Source organism: Onychomys torridus, chromosome 4 (genome assembly GCF_903995425.1).
Source record: "Onychomys torridus chromosome 4, mOncTor1.1, whole genome shotgun sequence".
Classification (NCBI taxonomy): domain Eukaryota; kingdom Metazoa; phylum Chordata; class Mammalia; order Rodentia; family Cricetidae; genus Onychomys; species Onychomys torridus.
The window spans coordinates 140,672,142-140,683,228 of NC_050446.1; the positions used below are offsets into that span (position 1 = coordinate 140,672,142).

Here is an 11,087-nt window from a genome sequence, read left to right on the forward strand (position 1 = left end):
ATTAGCAGTGGGATGTCTAAATGAGGCTGGAGAGCAAAAGGGATTGAGATCCCCCTTAGAAAGAGACAGGTGGGAAAGGCCATGGCCACATGACCTTGTCTGTCTGTGCTCCTGGGTCTCACTGGACAGTGTGGACCACATTATACACCAATATTCACAATCAGAATAAACCAGCCACTGGGTTACAGTGTCATCCACACACACCACCACACACTGCCAATAATTCCTAATGCAAGCACCAAAGAAATCCACACACCAGGGTGCAGTTAGGATTTTAATGCTGGGGTGTTGATGACAGGAGAAGAAACCACTGAGAGAAGAAGAGAGTCAGGGAGGGTCCTTCAGCTAGGCACAGGCAGATGTTGTGTGAAGAATGGTAGCACTTTCTACAGAGAAATGCCACTGGGAGTCAGATGAAGCCATTGGGATTAACCTGGAATGAGAACACAGGGCATCAGGACATTGGCTGTCACAGCAACAGTAGGAGCTGGCTTTCACTGGACATTGAGTAGATCCACAGAAACCTGACCTCACTATATCCTCTGGTTCATGAAGCACCAGCATGGTTAAGCTGTGGAAACAAGAGAGATAACTGTAGATTTGTGGACTTGTTCTACCACCTCACCATGACCCTTCTCATTTCTTCCTCTGGAGCAATGGTAGATGGGAAAAAAATTGAGTAGATGTGATGCCCACAAGACCTGGATCTGTATGCAGGACAAGGACAAGTTTCTGTGCTCAAAGTTAGGACTCAGACAAAAACTACCAGGATATTCATTTAGTAACAAAGACTCCAACTGAGATTGGACTATTGATCCAGGCCTAAAGTTCAGAGTGTACTCAGAATCAGAGCTCATCCTGGGGTCATGTCAGGTCTCAAATTCTCTTGTCTTGCGACAGAAGCAAAACAAGCCTGTGCCTGACCAGCTGCTGTGCACCGACATCAGAGTCTACTGTGGGGTTTGATGAGAACTGCCACCATAGGCTTATGTGTTTGAATACTTGCTCTCCAGGTAGACAAACTCTTTGTGAGTATTAGGAGATGTGGCCTTCTTGGAGGAGGGGTGTCACTAGGGATGGGTATTAAGATTTCAAAGCCTTTCTTGGTTTACTAAGCCTGGTGATTGTGTCTCAATACATGAACTCTCAGCCACTGTTCCAGTGCCATGCCTGCCTACCTACCAGAGGCTCCTCACCATGATGGTCATGGCTTCTAACCCTCTTGACTTGTGAATCCCAAAATAAATAGTTGTGTTTTTTTTTTTATAATTTCCCTTGGCCACGTTGTTCTGTCACAGCAATGGAAAAGTAACTAGAACATTATACAAGCAGGATGTCACGACATTCCTCCTTCTTCTTCTCTTCAGGTGAAGACTGGTAACTGTCCTGTTGGAAGATTAGCTGAAGGAACCAAGATCGAAACCCCAGTATCAGCCATGGGAAATTGAACAGAATTCCAGGCAACTCATTACCTCCCTCCTCTTCATCACTCTGTCACTTCTATGACCTCAAGTATGCCACTGTTCACTTGAAAGTGGGCAATGACAGTGCCACTGAAAGTGAGTAGTGACTGTACAGACCAGACTCTCATGAGGACACAATGAGGTAATGCATGCAAGAGGCAGAAAACTGTGTAAAGGAGCATAACCACAGAGGGGCCACCTAAGGGCCTCACACCCTGGGTACCTGACTCCTGTTGGCCCAGCAACAGTCATGAGGAGCATAAGCCTCAAAAGAGGCCCCCATGAGGGGAAGGGAAGTCAACAGCCCAACTTGGTCAGGATTCAAGGTCCCTGCCTGGGGCCCTCCCACAGCTGTTGTCTTGGCCCATGGAAGGCGCTCCAGTCCCCAGGCTGTGACTTACAAAGGAGGTATTGTGTAAGATTGGCGTTCAGGTTGCTGAGGAGGAACTGGAGCACAGGACATATGTGAGAGCAAGATAGAAATGGAGAGAAAGAAGAGGGGGAGATAGGAAACAGATGAGACTTTGCCTGCAACACAATGACCATCCTCCCTGACAGAAGGGTTCATTTCCAGAACCTGAGAACAGTTAAACTTGTCAACCTGTAACCATGGAATGTAGCAGCATGAACCAGATCTGTCCCAGGCTGCTGAGAATTAGCATCCAGAACCTTAACACCACAAACTCCTTATACTTTGAATTCTTAGACCCTGTTATTTAAAGCTCCTTTGAATTTGGAGAGACTAATTCAAGGTTCCTTGCAGATACTCATTCACAGGTACTTAAATACAGTTTTTAAAGGAAAGTGTGTTGATTACAAGGAAACATTAGCTTAAAGTGTACAAGTGGGGCATGGATGTGGTAAACAACTCAAGGAATCATCTGTAATTTCTACCTCCTCTCTCTGCTGCCCAGCTACTGAGTAGGGAAGGAGGTGCCCACAGATTTACCAAAGAGAAATCTGGACATCACAGGAGACAGTGTCCTGAGTACACAATCACACAAACAGATACCTTTGATATCCCCACCATGCCTGGCTATTGGTGCCAAGAGCTGGAGACTTACTTGGTTTTGCAGTAGGCTTGTTACAGTATTTGTAAGAAGATCAGATACACCATCCAGCATTCAGTTGACAATGTTGTTTAGCCTGGAAAAGAAGGTACTGGTAAAGCTTGGTCAAGAGTTCAGCATAGTCAAGAGAGTGCTCAGGAGATCAGGTGATGCACAACTCTGCTCTATGGAATCATTTTAGCTTGTTACCCAGTAGCATATTTCAGGATGGACCACCACTGAACATCTGAGCATCTCAATACCTAAGTAGCCACTTCCTCAGTGCCTGGGTACTCATCATGGCCCTGACACAGCATCATTCACTCAGACGCTATTTACAGAGCATTAGAATGAGCTTTGGGCACTGGACAAAAAAATAAAATAAAATAAAATAAAATAAAAATAAAAAAATAAATAATACCATAGCCGTTCACCTCCTTCATAAACAAGTCTCCCCTTCAACTCTCATCCAGTTGTTATCTCCTGAGGTTCCCATCCTGAGTGTTCACTGAAGGGAGGATTTTCTCCCCTTGGGCCCTGCTAAGTATGGTGGTCTTGTAGGTCTCCTCATTTCCCTTAAATTTACAATGGACCAAATAGTCCTCTGCCTGCCTTTTCCTCATAATATGCTGCAGGAAACAGAGAGCCTTTCATTATCACCAAATCCTTCTCTGGGGCTCACAACAATGCCTGCCTGGAAAATAGCAGATTTTTGACTAAAAGTATGAGATAGCCTTGTCCACAAAGTATTTGCCTTGTAAGCATGAGGACCTGGGTTGCATCTCTACTAGCAATATTTTTAAAACATGAAGGAAAAGCCAGGTGATAGTAAACACTTATAATCCAGAGTGGTGAAGACAGAGACAGATAGCTTCCTCAGCCAGCTTAGCCTACTTTGTGATCTCCAGCCACTAACACATGTGCATGTGTGCACACACAGAAACACCCCATCTCTCAACACACAAAATAAACAATGAACAGATCCAGATAAATACACAGTGTCACACCCAGTCTGGTGTCACTCACTATGACCCCACCACTCAGGAGACAGATGCAGGTAGATCTCTGAGATTGAAGCTACCCAGAGCTCTAAAGTGAGACCTTGTCTCAAAACACTTATGCACACAATGACAACAGAGACAAGTATTCTTATAAGAAAAGAGAAGGAATCTAGTAAGGGTTCTGAAAGATGAAAAGATACAGTGAGTTCAGGTAAGCTGTTTTGTGGTAGGAAAAGGCTTGTCTGAGGCACAGAACAAAAGCCAGTTCATCTAAAGTAGAATGAGAGCAGACTAGTGTCATGAGAGTCTTCTTGGCCATGGATATTCAGACCCAGTGCAACAACATGAGTTTCCTGGCTCTGCTTGGCAGACTGTGGTCCTGTCTTTGACATCATATCAGGTCTATGGTACAGGGAGGATGGATGGACTCAAGACATGATTATCAAGGCTAGGAACAGAGGATATCCCTTTATTTCTGACCAAGACTTACAGGTGGTGTTTCCTTCTCCAGACACTGCATAGTATCACCTCTTTAACCCCTGTTTGAGCCAACCCTGATTTATTAAGTACACAATTAAAGATGCAGATTTTGAAGATCAACAGGAATCAGTGATGGAAAATGACAAGATTGGGATGTCAGGATCTCACTCTAGGAATTTCCAGATAGAGGTTACTTCAGGACAATCAGGTCCCATGACAGCATCTAATTTTCCAATTGCCTCCCAGTGGAGGTGGAAGCAAAGTTAACATCTTCTAAGGCATGAGGCACATTGACCCAATTAAAAGGTACCATAGGTAAATGAATGATTATGTCTGGAAATATCCATCCTCCTGCCTTAGTAGAAAGGAACAGTCCATAGACTCAGTGTAGATCTCATGTTTCTTGAGCACTTAGCATGTTCCAAGTTCTCAGCTAACCTGCGTATTTTCTCATGTCTTCATCTCAGAAGCGGATAAGTACAGATCTGTACTGTTCTAATGCACAGATGTGGAAACTGAGGCCTCAAAAGAGAAAGCTGCAGAGTAACAGCACTGATAGGAGAGACAGAGTGGATCCTCTGACTGTGTATTCCACATTCTGCTTCCCAGGTGTAGGAACAGGATGAAAGTCAGAGGTCCAAAACCTCCCTGAGAGCCCAGTCTGCTGGGATGGATGAGTCTTACCTGCCCACCAAGGAAGTTGTGATACTGTCTGCGTCACTCGAGTATTTATGTATGGATGGTGTGGGAAGGCCGGTCTGGGCATTGGTTTCAACAGTGAGTGAAGCGATAATGTCCAAGGAAATAGCAACATCGACCACGGAGCCAATGATAGGCCTGCAGAAAACAAGAGTCACACCAGGCAGAGGTCTAGAAGGCTCTGCAGGTTGCACTGGTTTTCATCTATGTGGGTGGACACAGTTTGGGGTGTCTATGGGCAATGTTAACAGTAATGTCAACATGTTACATATACTCTACAAAATTTACATGTTTAAATTGAACATCTCTGGGCCATATAGCTCTATCACATGCAAGATTTTCACTTGGCATAAGGCTAATAATAAAAATTAATTGCTCATATTTTATAACACAAATTACCTGTGTATGGTGGTATTGTGTTCCCTCACATATTGTACACACTAATAAACTCATCTGGGGTCAGAGAACAGAACAGCCACTAGATACAGAGCCTAGAAAATGGTGGTAATCACATCTTTAATCCTATCATTCCAGAGGTAAAAATCCATCTGAATCTCTATGAGTTCAAGGCCACATTGGAAACAGCCAGGCATGGTGACACACACCTTTAATCCCAAGAAGTGAGCCTGTAATCCCAGGATGTGAGGGCAGAATGCAGAAAGGTATATAAGGGATGAAAAACCAGGAACTAGAGCTGGTTAAGCATTCTGGCTTTTGAGTAGCAGTTCAGCTGAGATCCATTTGGATAAGAACTCAGAGGCTTCCAGTCTGAGGAAACAGGATCAGCTGAGGAATTGGCAAGGTGAGGTGGCTGTAGCTTGTTCTGTTTCTCTGATCTTCCAGCACTCACCCCAATACCTGGTTCCAGGTCTGACTTTATTAATAAGACCATTTAAGATTCCTGCTACACCTGTGGGTATTAATTTAAAGTGTTATACCTGGTTTAGTCCATCTAAACATTATAATGGGGCTGCGAGATAAATCACACTCCTTGTTTTAGCACTAAATCCTGGTCATAGAAATGTAAAGTAACTATCACAACTCATGGCTTCACAAGTGTATCGAACACAAACACCTGTTCACACCACTGTTAGTCATTGAGGCCAGAGACTCACACATACTGGGCAAGTGCTGTCTGTTAAGGAAACGCCAAATCTCCAGGGATTCTTTTGCACAGGTTCTTGACTTGGTTGTTTTTCTGTGTCTCTCATTTGAAATTGAAAAACTTTAAAAATTGTATTTAATTATCCAGGAAGCCTACCCCATATCGATAAGTTCCAAGTTCTGTGAGACACTCTATCTCAAAAATTAATCTAGCATACACACCATATTGAGGCAGTTTAATGAAATTGACCTCAGAACTCCACAAACACATGTGAGTGCACATAAAACTTTATACACACAAGTGCACACACACAACATGCACACAAAAGCATATTGTATACAACATTCATTTATTTAACATGGCATGTTTTCACTAGAATATTTTAAAGATTGGGATTTAGGTCTCAGAGGATCCCATCTTTTACAGATTAGGAAATTTGGGCTAGATAGAGGCCAAAGAGTAGCATTGGGAATTAAGTGCCTACTCAAATAGGCCATATTGCGCTCCACCCCCTAAATCCAAGCAACACATACTCATAGAGACACAGAGGCATCCACAACCACAGGCAGCTTCAGGTCGATGCCATTGCCGGTGGAAGACAGGCCAGCTTGCAGGTTCAGGAGTTTGAGTTTGTTGATTCGCAATCTGCCCAAAACCCACATGTGCCCTCTTGTCATTCATCCTTGAAGCTTTTGCACCCTCTCCTCGTCACCCTCTTGCCCCCACTACATCCTACTCAGAAATGTGAGCCTCTACACTCTCAGGTGCAGTGGACTGAGCCAGGGAAACAACAGGCAGCAGAGACAGAACTTGAACCCAGGGCTGTGTGAATCAAAGCTCTATGGAGCCATGCTTGGGACTAAAGGGTGTGCATTCCAGGTTCCTGTCCCTTGAAGGAACTTGGACTTTTACTCCCAGATATATTTGAAAAAGAACAGTGTCATTCTTAGAGAAACGCTTTAGGTACCAAGATACAAGTGGATATTAGGACAAATGGAACAGTCGCCTTCATCCTGAAATTACAGATGTGGGACCCAGATGTGTGATCTGTTCAAAGTGTCCTTGGATCCCTGCCTCAGACTTCCTCAAGCTCTAATGAACCTTGCCTCAGAACTCCTCAGCTCTGTAGGGGAAGACAAGGCTTATCCATCTGTCTTTGAAACTGGGTATGCAGGTAGTCCCTTTTCCGGGAGAAAAGAAGCACCAACTCACCCTAAACAATGCTGAGATGAAAGGTTTAATCTGCCAAGGCCCAGTGTGTTCAGAGCTTCCAGAATATTATTCTTGACTAATGACCAATCCATGTTTTCCTGAAGCAACCCCACATCTAGATTCAGGTTCTGAAGGACATCTGTCAAAACAGTCATCAGTCAGTGCCTGACCACTAGGGAATGAGCTCCAATCCTCCTGACCTCAGAGAGTCAGTTTCCCTGAGCTGCTTCATTCAATCCCTGCATCAGCTCAGTGAGTAAGGATTGCCACCATCTCCACTGTTCAGTAGAGGAACCTGAGATTCCTAAGATTAGGAAATGTGTCCACATAGCTGGGTCCATGCACTATTTCCAGGATGACTTAGTACTAACATATGTTGAGTGTTTCTCAACAAAGCAATGGATCAATACGCCAAGCAATTGAAATTGATTGTGTATGCCTGTTTTCAGTGATGACTTGAGGATCTGTCTTTCTTACTGAGAAGTTCACACGGTTTAAAAACTTAGTCCAGCCGGGCAGTGGTGGTGCACGCCTTTAATTCCAGCACTCGGGAGGCAAGGCAGATGGATCTCTGTGAGTTCAAGGCCAGCCTGGGCTACCAAGTGAGTTCCAGGAAAGATGCAAAGCTACACAGAGAAACCCTGTCTAGAAAAAAATAAAAAACAACAACAACAAAAAAAAAAGGTAGTCAAGCAATTAAGAGAATAAAGTAAGAAATGGAAAAATCTCGAACAACAGAAAAAAACAGAAGGAAAGTATTGCTCCAACTAGTGAACATCTAAATAACAGCTTGGAATCAGTCCTAGGACATTGGAGCAGGAGTATGGAGTGTCCTAACAGAAGATCTCAGAGAATAACCAGGGAATGAAATGAATAAATGGTATGTGCTAGATAGCATCTGTGAAGAATTAAGAATGTAGGAATAGAAAATACCTCTACTGTGAAGCAAAACAATTACTAACTCAGAAACAAAGAAACAGAAACAACAACCTCTTATTTTTGAAGTAGCCATGGCTTAACATGATGCTTTAGAATTTTAATTGCGGCTCAGTTGTGCCTGCTAATTTCTCCACCGTTTGTAACCTATTTCATTGCATTTGGGTGTAAAGCAGTCTGGCTTAGAATTGTGATATTGTATATGATTTTGCTCTGGTTATACAGTGGTGTTTCAGCTCATCCTCCAGCTTTGTCTGCTGTAATCATACACCCGTGAAGACTAGTATTTGTTTCTGTAGACTGCTCTCCTATTCTGTATTGGGTATCTTTAAGTAATGTTGAATAATTTCACTTGTTCCTTTAAAGTTCTTTGTGATATATATGTATGGACATAATTTTTGGGACAAAAAGGCATTCCAGTATGAGTTAAGAGTTCTTGCTGCTCTTGCAGAGGACTAAAGATCATTTCCCAGCACCCTTGTTGGACAGTTCATAATAATTTGTAACTCCAGGGAATCTGACATTCTCTTCTGGCTTCTGGGGACAACACATAGATGTATACACAGAGATACATATACATAAATGAAAATAAAGTATTTAAAAAACATTTTTATCAAATTGATGTAATTACAATACTGCAACTTGGCTGTGTGACAGACAGGATCTATCTGTTACACTAATGCCCACAAAGCCACCTCAACTAGCATTGCTTAGACAGCTCCATCTCTCCACACAACCCTCTAGTAGCCTTGAATCTGTCAACCTTTTCCTTCTGCTTTGGTTCCCAAGCTAGGGAATAAGAGGATGATTCCTTTTTCATGTTTGAAAGTTGCCTAAATATTGAGAAGGTTTGAAGACAGCATGTGCAGAGCTTTCCTGTTCCTGTAAGAACTGTTTGGCCAGTAGCCCAGTTCTTCAATAGTAGAGAACAGAGTGCCATTAAATAGACAGTAGGAAGTTAATGGATAACTAAGCCAGGTGGGTTGATGTCCTATTTCCAGCCAGGCAACACTGACCAATAAGAAAAGTCAAACAAACCACAGAAACATATGCTAATAATTTTGACAAAACACTTTAGTTAAATTATGTGAATGAGTAGTAAAGACATGAAAACTGAGAGGACTGTTAGGAATACAGAAATTCAAAGTGAAATGAGTCACATCCTCTCATCACTGATAATGACAGACCAGTTAAAGGTGCCCAAGTTAGGGCTTGCAGTGGAGCAGTGGGGTGGGCTTGGCAGGGATCTCCCACAGACTGCTAGAGACAGTGGATAGGGGAATACTTTCAACAGCTACCAAAATTTCAAATACAAACTTTTAAAACTTTGAAATCTAACTTTGATGGATTTATCTTGTGTATATTGGTGAGACTCTATTAGGATATAATGTTATAGCAGCATTTATTTCTAAAAAGATAAGTGAGTGAGAAAGGAATTAAATTGCTGCATATATTGTACCTGTTAAGTACAATACCAGTAGCCTCTGCAATTACAGATTTAGTGATTAGTTTGTTCTTCCTTGGATCAGCCATCTAGTATCACCTTTACTGAATCATTTCCAAGACAGAATTCAGAAAGTCCAAATTATTCAGGGCACTGCCAATATTACCTAAAAGTGATGCTGAAGTCCCAGAGAGCAGGCTGCACAAGACAACAAGGCTCCCAAGTTGGAACATCTTTAGTCCAGACACCTGGATAATCACAGGAGGAAGAGGAAACAAGAACCCACGGTGAACACCTGTCATCTCACACTTGACCTTCCTACAAGACAGATATGCTTCTGTTCACAATAGGTAAGAAACAGAACCAGCAGAGATGCCCACCTTCAGGAGTAGATAAAGAAATTGAGAACAAGTGCACAAGGGAATTTTATTTAGTGAAAAAAGAAAATTGAAATCATGAAATTTCAGGAAATGGATGGAAGGGGAAGTCATAGTACTTAACAAAATCAACCAGACATGAAACAAAAATTACCCAATTTTGTATATTGTAAAAATGAGTTTTAAATTTTTTTGTATATATATGAATATGTTGAATGTGTGTCTATGAGATCATAAAACAAGAAGACCTGGAGCAAAGAAGAAATATTAAGGGAAGAGAAGATTGTAAAGAGAGAGCAAGGCTCTCGTCTCTCTTTTGGCCCTCTGTGCAGTCTCTCTGTCTCTCTCTCTCTCTGTCTCCCTTCCTCTCTCTGTCTCTCTCTGTGTCCCTCTCTCTTCCTCTCTCTCTCTCCCTCTCTCCCAATAAAGCTCTAAAAAGGCGAGAGAGAGACAGAGACAGAGAGACAGAGAGAGAGAGCAAGGAACACATGTGACAGGAAAGTAAAAGGAAGGAGGTAGCCATTAGCAGGGTGGGTGATGATGGGGAAGGACAGCAGGGGAGGGGAGAGAGAGGAACTAAGTATGTAACAAAAAGCTACAGCAAACCCACTATTTTGGATAGTGAATTTAAAAATAATAGACAGAACTACACACAATTATGACTGAGGAAAAAAGTTGACTTATTTTAGAGATGAGCAAGAAAGGGGGGAAGAGAGAGTGGAGGGGCGGGGCTTGGAAAGCCAAACTGAATCCAGCCTGTGCTCTTTATGCTCAGGTCCTTTGTGCTTGCTGCCTTCTCTGCTAGAAACCTATTGCCTCTGCACATTGCAACCTAAATTTGTTGTCTTGCTTCAGTAAAACTTCAAACCTTCCATGAAGCAAATTTGAGACCCCTCCCCTGAGAACACTTAGAGGCTCCCACTACCTGGCTCCACCATGCTTGAAACAACACTGTCCTTAGAGAAGTAGGTATGACTTGAGTCACTGTTGAGCCTAGACTCCAGTAAGAAGCCTTTCTCCATACACTGAGACAAGTCATTGAAGAATACAATTTGAACAGTCAACAGAACCCACATAAAACTAGGTTGTCATTATTTTGACACAAAATCATTTATGTCTGCAAATTTGTTAGAGTCAAAAGTTCCCAGCCAGGTGGCAGTGGCACATGCCATTAATCCCAGCACTTGGGAGGCAGAGCCAGGCGGATCTTTGTGATTTGAGGCCAGCCTGGTCTACAGGGAGAGATCCAGGATAGGCACTAAAACTACACAGACTCTGTCTGGAAAAACCAAAACAAAAACAAAAACAAAAACAAAACAAA

The 11,087-nt window shown here is 42.7% G+C and overlaps 1 pseudogene; it reads right to left on the minus strand.

Moving 5' to 3' along the window:
• Window positions 1-1,363: 1,363 nt before the first annotated feature.
• LOC118581959 lies at window positions 1,364-9,622 on the minus strand (annotated as a pseudogene).
• Window positions 9,623-11,087: the final 1,465 nt, after the last annotated feature.